This window comes from Chlorocebus sabaeus, chromosome 7, assembly GCF_047675955.1.
Source record: "Chlorocebus sabaeus isolate Y175 chromosome 7, mChlSab1.0.hap1, whole genome shotgun sequence".
Lineage (NCBI taxonomy): Eukaryota > Metazoa > Chordata > Mammalia > Primates > Cercopithecidae > Chlorocebus > Chlorocebus sabaeus.
This window is the reverse complement of record NC_132910.1, coordinates 36,282,459-36,295,761: the sequence shown is the minus strand read 5'-3', so window position 1 is coordinate 36,295,761 and position 13,303 is coordinate 36,282,459. Positions and strand designations below refer to the sequence as shown.

The following is a 13,303-nucleotide window of genomic DNA, read 5'->3' as shown; positions in this document are numbered from 1 at the left end:
AGTAATCAACATTGGTGTAGCTCTCAATATTTTTGAATGACTTAGTGTATGTTCTACCAGGAACATAAATATATGCATAAACCCAAATCAACTAAATGTCTTGGAGTGACTCAGTTTTGACCATAGAATGGCTTTGTTTTGTGTAATTTCACAAAGAAAGAAAAACTAAAAAGTAATCTATAGCTTTTTGAGTCCCAGATCTTTGCATTCTTTGTTCCCTACCTGAAAAATATTCTCAACTCAAATTGTGATTTTTAGCATATAATTTTGAGACACCACATACATGTATGTTTTATTTCAATCATTAAATAGAATGTTATGTCTGCTTCTTAGGGGTAGTTTGGTCTTTATATGAAACATTTATTTTATGTAGTTTGTATTTTCTGTTTAAGCCACTGAATTCAAAAGCCTAGGTATTGGAAATAGAATAAGTAGATTAGAAACTTAACCTCCAAATGTTAAACCTCCTAGCAAATATTTCAACTAGAGGATTTCAGTTGTAGTCTTTCCCTTTTCCCCAGCTCCTTTAGGTGTTAATTGTAAAATGTAAAAGGAGACAAGTAAAATGAAAGTAACAGCTAGGTATGCTTGATCCTTCAGTAATGATATAAAAGGCATTACTTTTTTAGATTGTTCTTCAAAATAATGAGAGTTAGGTCTTATTAGGGAATGTTATAAAAATAAATAAGCCTAGGAAATAGTTCCTCACTGCCAGAGGGGTTTTGTGCCAGTTTATTCAAGGTAGTGTTTTATATTTTATTACATTGCATCCCTTCTAAGAAGATGATGAGACTTACCGAGAAAAAAATATGGTAAACTGATTTACACTTTGCAGAGTTATTCACTTTAGTTACTTATTTCCCCAGAAATTAGAGAAGCCACATATTTCAAATATTGTCACTGCTTCAGATAGATATACACAATATATTAAATAGCTAACTGATTTAGGAATAACATTTCTCTTCTGATTCTTCCCCAAAGGCATTTTTTAAAATAGGCTACATGTGATCAGCAGTGAAATGATGTAATTAAGACATGCCTATTGGTAGTAATCATTCTTACGTTTTGATATGATGGAAGGACAGAGACATGTAGTTTTTTGCTCTCCTTTTCATCTACCCCTCCACTCCTCAACTCCTTTAGTGAGAATGTATCCCCCAGTCATAAGAATATAAATACAGTTTTATATTTCATTTGTAGACTAATGCAAAAATTATAAGGGAGGCCAGGCGTGGTGGCTCATGCCCATAATCCCAGCACTTTGGGAGGCTGAGGTGGGAGGATCACTCTACCCCAGAGTTTGGCACCAACCTGGGCAAGGTAGTGAGACCCCAACTCTACAAAAACTGAAAAAATGAGTACCAGCTACTCAGGAGGCTGAGGTGGGAGGATCACTTGAGCCTAGGACGTCAAGGCTTCAGTGAGCTCTGATGATCAGTGAGCTCTGATCATGCCATGCACACCATCCTGGGTGACAGAGTGACACTGTGTCTCAAAAAAAAAATTAAAAATTGTAAGGGAAACAATAATACTCTGATTAACAAAGGGTATAAATCTAATAACAAGTAATTTTTGTGTCCCTGATAGTCACATTACTGTCACCTTTTATTTTAAAGTATGTTTAAGAATTTCATAAGTTTCCTAATCTTTTTCATGTGTATATCCCTAAAAACTGAATAAAGAGCAGATTATGTATACATATAATTTAAAATAATTTGAATAGAAGAATTTGTGGAGAAGATAAGTTAGGTGTGTCAGCAGGAAGATTCTCTGCCTCATTCTATCCATCCATTTATCCATCCATTCATTAAGCATCTTCAGTGTGTCAGGTGCTCTGCCAACTACTAAAAGTTGAATATAAAGAAACAGATTACTGACCTCACATCAGATTCATCTTCAAGGAGTGGTAGTGGAGCTGTGCACTTTTTGGAAATACTCTCCACAAATCGTAACATGCTTTTATTATACCTGTGGTATGTCGAGGAATAGCCTCAAATGGGACCAAACTAGAATATTGACTGTTGACTGAGAGCCTTGATGTGGATACTCAGTGCTTGTTTTTCTAGGTGATGAGGATTATATGTGAATTTGGGATGAGCGGATATGAGATGATGGCACAGGTGTAACAGGCATTCTTACAGAGAGCTGTCAAAAGGCATGACTTCAAGTCCCATTCATACTACTTACTAACAATGTTTTGAAGATTGCATGAGATAATATTTCTCATGTCCTTATATTTGAGTATAAATACTACCGTACAAATGTACATAGTTTAAAACAGAAACAGATAAATAGATCTTAATAATTTTTTTTTTTTTTTTTTTTTTTTTTTTGAGACAGGGTCTTGCTCTGTCACCCAGGCTGGAGTACAGTGGTGCAATCTCAGCTCACTGCATCCTCCACGCACCCCTTGGGCTCAAGCGATCCTTTTACCTCAACCTGGGACTTCAGACGTACATCATGCCTGGCTATTTTTTTGTATTTTGAGTGGAGATGGGATCTTGCCATGTTTCCCAGGCTGGTCTCGAATTCCTGAGCTCAAACCATCAGCCTGCCTCACCCTCTCAAAGTGTTGGGATTACAGGCGTGAGCCACTGCACCTAGCTTAACAATCTTCTTTTTTTTTTTTTTTTTTTGTGATTGTAAAGATCATATTATAATTAGAGGCCAATTAGGCTGTTTCCTGGAAAACAAAGACATTTGAATTCAGCCCTCAAAATAAAAGGAATGTAATTTGACAAACTGAGAAAAAGATTTGGTGAAAAGAAGAGTATTTTCCTAAGATATGGCTGTCTTTCTTGCAAAGTACTTTCAGAAATAACTGTATTGCTTTATTTGTTTATCTTAATGGTATATTTGAGGTGAAGCAAGGGTAGTATTTTTTTTCTTATTTTTTAGATTTAAGAAAATAATTCACAGGGAGATATGTTATTTGCTCTCAGATAACCAAAATGATTCTCATGTTCCCATGCAGTCTGTGAATGAAGAGAATAACACACAGATTGAAATAGAGGGATTAAAATGAAAGTATATGATGTAATATTTAGCAATTGATGTATATGTATGGTAAAAAATTACAAATCTTGAACAAGGCTATTAAATACAAATCTTGAATAAGGCTAAATTGAAAAATATCAGTTGAGTGTATATATGACAAACAATTGAAGAAGCTCAGTAAGACTTACCATCAGGCCGGGCACAGTGGGTCATACCTGCAATCCCAGCACACTGGGAGGCCAGGGAGGGTGGATCACTTAAGGTCAGGAGTTCAAGACCAGCCTGGCTAACATAGAGAAACCCCATCTGTACTAAAAAGAAAAATAGAAAAAGTTAGCTGGGCATGGTGGTGCATGCCTGTAACCCCAGCCATTGGAGAGGCTGAGGCAGGAGAATTGCTTGAACCCAGGAGGCAGAGGTTGCGGTGAACCAAGATCCTGCCACTGCATGCTAGCCTGGGTAACAGAGCAAGACTCTGTCTCCAAAAATATATTTATATATGGTTCCTTATTGACAAACACTTTAATTATTTTCAGATTTTTACAATTTAATCGATGTTGCTTATGGACATTACTTTATACATCTCCTACATATATGTGAGTTTCTCTAGGGTATATACCTAAGTGGAATTGCTGATTCGTGTGATCTGTATATGGTCAATTTTACTAGATAATTACAACCAGATAATGCCCATCCATAAACACTATTGCCTAAAATTTGTAACCCATTTGTTCATATCTTTACTAATTTGATATTGTCACATTTGATTTTTGATATACAATAGTATATTGATTTCCTATTGATCTTGTAACAAATCATCATGTTCTTAGTGATTTGAAATAATACAATTATTATTTATTTATATTTCATTTGTAGACTAATGCAAAAATTATAAGGGAGGCCAGGCGTGGTGGCTCATGCCCATAATCCCAGCACATTACTGGCTCATGGCCCACATTACTGGCTCATGGCCATATCACTCCCAACCTCTGCTTCCTGGTCACATCTCCTTCTCTCTCCTGACTCCTCCTTTGTGATTATATCAGGCTTGCTCAAATAATACAGAATAATCTCCCCATTGCAAGGCCCTTTACTTAATCACATTTGCAATGCCCTTTTGGCCACATAATGTAAGATACAGGTTCTAGAGATTAGGATGTAGTAGAGATGTCTTTAGGGGCCATTATTCTGCCTAACACAAATGTTAATTTGTTGTTATGTTAATTTGCATTTCATTTATGACTAATGAGGTTGTGTAGCTTTTCATATTCTTGTGGCCATTCATGTTTCCTTTTCTGTGAAATGCCTATTTGTATTTTGTCCATTTTTCTATTGGGTTGTTTGCATTTCATTGACTCGAAGGCATTCTTTACACATTTTGAATGTAATGCTTTTTTGTTCGTTATGGATGTTGCAAATATTTCTCTCCTAATTTCTAGCTTATGTTTACTTTTTTTAATTTTGATGTACAGAAGTTAATTTTGATGAGGTTGATTTTGTGTGTGTGTGTGTATGCATAATTTTTGTTTTGTTTCATTTTAAGACATTTCTTCCTTAACCTGAGGTTGTATTTTCCAACATTTTCTTCTGAACATTTTTAAAGTTTTACTTTTCAAAGTAATGTCTTCAGTTGCTGTGGTGACAAGAACATAGGGAATATAAGCTGCTGAAAGTAGAGCTAGTCATGGCTGGAACAGAGAGAAATTCAAGTGGGTTGGGAGTGAGTTGATAAATATTTCTTTGAATCAGTGGTCAAGTTACTACTATATAGCTGTGTCCACATTGCTTGAAGATTAAGTACAGTCATGAACTACCTATGATAGTTCATTTTCTACTGCATGCAGTAGAAAAATCTATCATTTCAAACAAAGACCATCTGGGAGAAGCTTCAAGGGTTTGAAATTGCATGGTGTGTCCACAGAGCAGCAGATAGGTGATGTGGTATGAGCATGGAATGAGGGGAGGGTTAGGGCAGAAGATACAGCTTCGAAACTAGGAACACACCAGATTCTGAGCAGCCTTTTTATACCTTTTTATACCTTGCAAAGGTTTTGTCTCTAGCCCATTGCAGCCATTGTTGTCACTTTTAGGGAAAGTTGTACTCCGATGTGTTTGAAATTTTAGAAAAATGAATATAGCCACATTAGTGGCAGAGTAAAAACTGGAGTCGGCATTCCCTTAGTTCCTTATATATAGTAGACACTTAAGGAATTAAATTTCAGCAATTGCTATTGTAGTTGGGGATGCAAACACAGAGTGTGCAGTGCAGACTTTTGATTATTAGTGGTAAATTTTCAATCTTTTAAATGGATTTGATACTTAGTAACAGACAGAAGATATTTTGAGGAAGTTTTGAAACTAAAGCATATGAGTACACTGGGAAATTCCATTTTTGGTAACACATGATATATGATGATACTGATTTTTAGATGTAGCTTACACAATGCTCTTAAAGCATTTTGTAGAGAGGAATTTTTTAAAGCATTTCAAACCATGTCAACATCATTATGTATACATAGCTTTCCAACATAACTAATTCAAAGAGCAAAATTCATTTGGATGTGTAAATTTTGATATTTTGTGAACAATATAAAATAACTCACAATAAAACTGCTTATCCTAATTAATCAATAGTATAATCTGTGAAGAAGCAAACATCTATTTTACCATTATTATTTTTGTTGATGTCATTACTTTATTCACATTTTTTTCATTTGTGAGGTTTTACCAATGTAATTCTGCACAATCTTTTGCATTTGTCATTTTCCTTTCATCACTTTCAGGTCTTAACATATATTCCAGCCCCATGCAGTCATAATTTGTTATGATACTAGTGAGCTGTTTTCCTCTTTGAGATGTTCCTTGTTCTCAGTATGTTGTTGATGCATGAATTTCTAGCAGAGGATTCTGGCTTATTGCCTTTTGTTTTGTCATCATCTGTTTACCACCCAAACCCAGCTCTCTATTAGTAATTTTTTTCCTTCTGCCCTTGCCTTCTCTTAAATAGTTCTTATTTTCTGAATTGATATCAGTTTTAACTGAACATGTTTTAAAAAGTACCTATGGGGTACCCAACGATCTTAACAAAAATGGTCATTTTTGTTAGCTATATAATTGATTTTAAACCATAAAAAACAAAGTTGTCTTCTAAGTTTTCTTGTTTTAAAATAAACAGATAAGAAATTTAAAGAAAAAATTTGCCCCTTTGGCCTATTTTAAATCACCTTAACTAATCCTTGAGCTGCCTCTAAATCATTTATCTTCTAAACTCTTATTCAGCACCATTTACTCATTTATGAATCTTTCTTTTGTCTGTTTCTTATTTGTCAAGTACCATGTCAGGTATTCAGGAAAAAAAAGTTGAGTAGGATATGACCTTTGCCTTCCATAATCTTACATTGTCTGGTGTTGAAAAAGACAATCAAAACAACAGTTACATGATGTGATAAATGCTGTGATAAAGATGTACACAAGATGCTATGGGAACCAAGAATGGGAGGCATCTATCAAACTGGGAGATTCAGGAATGCTTTCAGCCAGGCACAGTGACTCACACCTTTAATTCCAACTCTTTGGGAAGCCGAGGTAGAAGGATTACTTGAGGCCTGGAATTGGAGACCAGCCTGGGCAACATAGTGAGACCCCATCTCTCTAAAAAATAAAACAATTAACTGGGAGTCTGAGGTAAGAGGATGGTTTGAGCCCAGGAGATGGAGGCTGCAGTAAGCCCTGATCATGCAACTGCACTCCAGCCTGGGCAACAAAACAAGAAAAACAACAACAAAAGAAAGCTGGAAAGATTCTTAGAAGAGGGACAGTTGAGCTGAGATTTAAAGGATGATTCATAATCATCTGGATGTAGAAGCGCCAGAGGCGGAGAGTTCCCAGGAGAGGGCTCAGGGTGTGTGCAGGCAGAGCAAGAAGGCCTGCAGTAGACTGCCCTGCTTAAAGTACAATAGTGGGGCCTATGCAGTGGTCAGGCCTATGCAGTGAAGAAGGTCAGGGCTATGCAGTGACTAGATAATAAAGAACCTTAAAATTTGTACTTTTGAGAATCACTCATACATATATTCCTTCAATTCTACTGTGTACCAGATACTTAGCTATGTGTTAAAGGATTTGGAGAGCACAGCCTTCTTTCAAAGAATTTATAGTTTGATGCAAGATATTGATATTTTAATAGCATGAAATTTATTTAAGCAAGTTGGTATCTTTTCAATTTAGAACAAATGATTAATGATTAATGTAATTTTTTATCAGGAGATATGTAAGATGTCCTACAAAAGCTTTCTTTAGGATGAGGACTAGGATACATAAATTGTAAGTTTAAGCATGTTTTTTATGTTGTAATATGTAAGTTTTTGTGAGGAATAGTAAAATACACATCCAGAACTCAGAATATCTGAACAGAAAATCTAGTGCTGTCACTTACCAGGTATATAACTCTGTGTTAGTTTTGTGGGGGTTTTTTTACATGTAATCATTCCCCAACCAACCACTTACTATGAACTAAGGATATAAACTTAAATAAGATTTGGTTTTCATTATTGAGAAAATTATTGCTAATGGGAATAAGCATTTACTGGTAAATGTACATTACAGTAGAATAACAGTAATAATAGCTGTCTCAGGCCGGGCGCGGTGGCTCAAGCCTGTAATCCCAGCACTTTGGGAGGCCGAGACGGGCGGATCACGAGGTCAAGAGATCGAGACCATCCTGGTTAACACAGTGAAACCCCATCTCTACTAAAAAATACAAAAAACTAGCCGGGCGAGGTGGCGGGCGCCTGTAGTCCCAGCTACTCGTGAGGCTGAGGCAGGAGAATGGCGTAAACCCGGGAGGCGGAGCTTGTAGTGAGCTGAGATCCGGCCACTGCACTCCAGCCTGGGCGACAGAGCGAGACTCCGTCTCAAAAAAAAAAAAAAAAAAAAAAAAAAAAAAAATAATAGCTGTCTCTTACTGAGCACTTGTGCCAAATACTAATCTAAGTGCTTTCCATGTAATAAATTACCTACTTTGTACAAATAACACTGTGAGTTAGGTTCTGATAATTATTCTTTTTTTCCAGATGAGAAATCTTACACACAGAACATATCTGACTTGAGGTTAAACAGTAAGTGATACAATTAATTGGGAAGCCTGTGTAACTAATATGTTATACTGTCTCTCTTAATGATGAATATTCTGTAACAGACTACAGTCATGCAGTGCATAATAATATGTTAGTCAACAACAGACTACATATATGATGGTGTTCCCAGAGACTATAATGAAGCTGGAAAAATTATTGTCACCTAGTGATGTCATAAGTGTTGTAATACCACAGCACAAAGCACAACTCACATGTTCGTGGTGATGCTGGTGTAAACAAGCCTTCTGTGCTGCCAGTTGTATGAAAGTATAGCACATACAATTATGTATAGTACATAACACATGTGTATAAATCATGTAATACATGATAATAAGTTACCATGTTACTGGTTTATGTAGTTACTATACTATACTTTTCATTATTATTTTAGAGTGTACTCTCACTTATAAAAAGAAAATTAACTGTAAGACAGATTCAGGCAGGTCCTTCAGGAGGTACTCAGAAGAAGGCACTGTTATCATAGGAGATAACAGCTCCACATGGGTTATTGTCTCTGAAGACCTTCCAGTGAGACAAGATGTGGAGGAGGAAGACAGTGATACTGATAATCTTGGCCCTGTGCAAGCCTTGGCTAATGTGTGTGTTTGTGTCTTTTTTAACAAAACTGTTTTAAAAGTTAGAAGAAAATTGAAATATAAAAATGCTCATAGAGTGATATAAAGAAAGAAAATATTTTTGTACCACTGTACAATGTGTTTGTGTTTTAAGCTACTTGTTATTCTAAAAAAGTCCAAAAGTTTTTTAAAAATTTGAAAGTTTGAAATTTCATAAAGTAAAAGAGTTTCAGTAAGCTGAAGTTAATTTATTATTGAAGAAAGAAAAATATTTGTTATAAATTTAGTGTAACCTCAGTGTACAGTGTTTATAAAGTCTACGATATATTCAGATGTCCTAGGCCTTCACATTCATTCACCACTTACTGACTCACCCAGAGCAACTGCAGTGTTGCAAGCTCCATTCGTAACAAGTGCCCTCTGCAGGTGTACCATTTTTTATCTTTCTACGGTATTTTTATTGTATGTTTTCTGTGTGTGTGTGTTTGTGGGTTTTTTTGTTTTTGTTTTTGTTTTTTTGAGGCAGAATCTTTCTCGGTAGCCTAGGCTGGAGTACAGTGGCACAATCTCGGCTCACTGCAACTTCCACCTCCCGGGTTCAAGCAGTTCTCCTGCCTGAGACCCCGAGTAGCTGGGACTACAGGCATGTGCCACCATGCCTGGCTAATTTTTGTATTTTTAGTAGAGACGGGATTTCACCATGTTGGCCAGGCTGATCTCAAACTCCTGACCCCATGATCTGCCCGCCTCGGACTCCCAAAGTGCTGGAATTACAGGCCATTTTCTGTATTTAGATATACAAATACCATTGTGTTACAGTTGCCTATAGTATTCAGTACAGCAACATGCTGTACAGGTTTGTACCTAGGAGCAATAGGCTATACCGTATAGTCTAGGTTTGTAGTAGGCTGTACCATCTAGGTTTGTGTACGTACACTTTCTGATGTTTGCACAAGGACAAAATCGCCTAACAGTGCACTTCTCAGAGCATATCCCTGTCGTTAAGCAATGCATGACTTTGTAACTAAAGTTTCATGGTAGGCTAAAAGCTGAACAACAAACTCTGCCTGGAGATTTGGGGAAGACTTCTCTGAGAAAGTGACCTTAGAGCTGAGTTTTAGGCTACTTGGAAAAGCAGAGGATGGGCGGCATCGGTAGCAGAGAAAACAATATACATAATACATAGAGGACTGAAAGGGCCTAACAGTCTGGGAGATACTTTCAGTGTGGCAGAATTTAGAGTGAAAGAGGTGGCTTACTGGTAAATGATGCTGAAAATTGTATTTTAATTTATTCTCAGACAATAGGGAATCAACAGAGGTTTTAAATCAGAAAAGTGGTATGATACCTGCTTTGTGGTTTTGTTTTTGTTTTTGTTTGTTTGTTTTTGAGACAGAGTCTTGCTCTGTCAGCCAGGCTAGAGTGCATTGGCACAATGTTGGCTCACTGAAACCTCTGCCTCCTGGGCTCAAGCAATTCTCCTGCCTCAGCCTCCCCGGTAGCTGGGATTACAGGTGTGTGCTGCCACGCCCAGCTATTTTTTATATTTTTAGTAGAGGCAGGGTTTCACCATGTTGGCCAGGCTGGTCTCGAACTCCTGACCCCAGGTGATCCGCCTGCCTCGGCCTCTCAAAGTGCTGGGTTTACAGGCATGAGCCACCGCGCCCGGCCTCTGCTTGGTTTTTCCGAAGATAACTTAGGAGCTTTAAGAGCAGGACACCAGGCCCGGGGCAGTGGCCCACACCTGTAATCCCAGCATTTTGTGAGGCCCGAGGCAGGTGAATTGCTTGAGTCCATTAGTGCGAGAACATCCTGGGCAACGTGGTGAAACTCCATCTCTACAAAAAATACAAAAATTAGCCAGGTGTGGTGGTGCATGCCTGTAGCCCCAGGTACTAGGGAGGCCAAGACAGGAGAATTATGTAAGTACAGGAGGTTGAGGCTACACTGAGCCCCGATCATGCCACTGCACTCCAGCATGGGTTACAGAATGAGACCCTGTCTCAAAAAAAAAAAAAAAAAAGAAGGAACGGGACACCAGTCATGTGTTAGTGAGATTCAGACTAAGTTTACTGATCATTTCAAAGAGCAAGCATTTAGTTTTATTGATTTTCTCTGTTGTTATCTTTTTTTCAATTTCAATAATTTCTGCCCTAATTTTGATTTTTTTTTCTGCTTTCTTTAAGCTTAAACTACTTTTCTTTTTCTAGTTTCCTAAGGTAGAAGTGTAGTTTATTAATCCTCAGATCTTTCTTCTTTTATAATGTGTACATTTAGTGCTTTGAGGGAATTTTTTTCCTCAAAGAACAGCTTTTGCTGCATTTTATGCATGTTGATAAGTTGTATTTTCATTTAGTTCAAAATGTGTTTCAGTTTCTCTTGACAAATCTTTGGACCATATGTTTATTTAGAAGTGTGTTGTTTAATTTCCAAATTTCCCTTTTAATTCCATTGTGGTCTGGAATTGAGCATACTTTGTATGATTTCTGTTCTTTGAAATTTGTGAAGGTGTGTTTATAGCACAGAATGTGGTCTGTCTTGGTGAATGTTTCACGTGAATTTGAGAAGAATGTGTATTCTGCTGTCGTTGGATCAAGTATCCTATCAATGTCAACTGTAGATCTAGTTTAATGATAGTCTTGTTCAGGTAAACTGTATATGTATTGATTTCCTGCATACTTGATTTATCAATTAATGTATGAGTGCTGTCTCAAACTCTAATAATCATTTTGTCTCTTTCTCCCTTCAGTTCAGGTTTTGCCCTACATATTTTTATATTCCTTTTAGACCTATACACATTAAGGATTGTTATGTCTTCTTGGAGAAATGATCCCTTTGTCGGTATATAATGCCTCTCTTTATCTCTGATATTATTTTCTTATTCAAAAGACTACATTGTGTAAAATTAATTTAGCTACTCCATCCTGCTTTTTTTAAAATCTTCTATATTTCAAGGGTAAGTCAATAGAATCCAGCTTTCTTTTGATTAGAGTTAGCATGGCGTATTTCTGTCCATCTGTTTACCTTTAACCTGATTATTTATATTTAAATTTACATTCATATAGATACTGTATTGTCTATGGGATTTGAGTTTTTAATCCCCTCTGACATTCTCTGTCCTTTAATTGGTGTATTTAGACCACTCACATTTATAGTGATTATTGATTTAGTAGGATAAATATCTGTCATGTTTGTAACTGTGTTCTATTTGTTGCATTTGTTCTTCGTTCCTTCCTCCCCTCTTTTCTTGCTCAGGGTTTAACTGAGCATTTTATATGATTTCTTTTAATCCCCTATCTTAGCATATTAAATTTGTTTTTTGTTTGTTTGTTTGTTTGTTTGAGACAGAGTCTTGCTCTGTTCCCTAGGCTGGAGTGCAGTGGCCCGATCTTGGCTCACTGTAACCTCTGCCTCCTGGGTTCAAGTGATTGTCCTGTCTCAGCCTCCTGGGTAGCTGGGATTACAGGCGCCCACCACCACACCCAGCTAATGTTTGTTTCTTTGTTTGTTTTGAGATGGAGGGAGTCTCCCTCTGTCACCAGGCTGGAGTGCAGTGTCGATCTCAGCTCACTGCAACCTCTGCCTCCAGGGTTCAAGCGATACTTCTGCCTCAGCCTCCCAAGTAGCTGGGACTACAGGCGCCCACCACCATACCTGGCTAATTTTTATATTTTTAATAGAGACACAGTTTCATCATGTTGGCCAGGATAGTCTCAATTTCCTGAGCTCGTGATCTGCCCGCCTCGGCCTACCAAATTGCTGGGATTTCAGGCATGAACCACCGCACCTGGCAGCATATTAAACTTAATGGTTGCCCTAGATGCCAACATTCACTTTTTACTTATCTTGATCTGCCTTCATATGACACTTTTTATCACTTTTTATCACTTTTTATCACTGAGGTATACTGCAAGTTTCTTGCAATAGCATTACCAGCTCCTCCCTCCTCTCCCTTGTGATATTGCTCTCATTTATCTTACTTATTCATAAGCTATAATCATCCAACACATTATTGCTGTTTTTAAACAATCAGTTATCTTTTAGATCAATTAGGAATAATTAAAAGCTAGGCATGATGGCTCACGCCTGTAATCCTCACACTTTGGGAGGCTGAGGTGAGCAGGTCACTTGAGCCAGGAATTTGAGACCAGCCTGGCAAATACCCATCTCTACAGAAAATACAAAAATTAACTGACTGTGGTGGTATGCTCCTGTAGTCCCAACTACTCGGGAGGCTGAGGTGGGAGGATCACTTGAACACAGGAGGTTGAGGCTGCAGTGAGCCAGGATCGTGCCTGCACTCCAGCCCTGGTAACAGTGAGATCTTGTCTCGAAAAAAGAAAAAAAAAAGGATAAACATGTTATGTTACCTTCATTTATTCCTTATCCAGTGTTCTTCCTTTCATTAATATAGATATAATTTACTGACCCATATTATTTTTCTTCTTTCTGAAGAACTTTTAACATTTCTTGCAGAGAAGATCTCCTCACAACAAGTTCTTTCAGTTTTTGATTATTTGAGGAAATCTTTATTCTTTCTTCATTTTTGAAGGATAATTTCATTAGATATAGAATTCCTAGGAATTTCATGGGTGGGAA

General features: G+C 37.2%; 1 protein-coding gene across 11 annotated transcripts in view; it reads left to right on the top strand.

Moving 5' to 3' along the window:
* The window catches only part of WDFY3 (WD repeat and FYVE domain containing 3), a 308,566-nt gene that overhangs the window by 92,447 nt on the left and 202,816 nt on the right, over nucleotides 1-13,303 (top strand). For 6 of the 11 annotated variants that reach the window (XM_073017470.1, XM_073017467.1, XM_073017469.1 and 3 more), the window contains exon 1: nucleotides 7,296-7,317. The exons of the other annotated variants lie outside the window; for them this stretch is intronic. The gene's annotated coding sequence lies outside the window, so the exon portion shown is untranslated. Of the gene's footprint in view, nucleotides 1-7,295; nucleotides 7,318-13,303 lie in introns of those variants that run through there. 11 annotated transcript variants of the gene reach the window in all.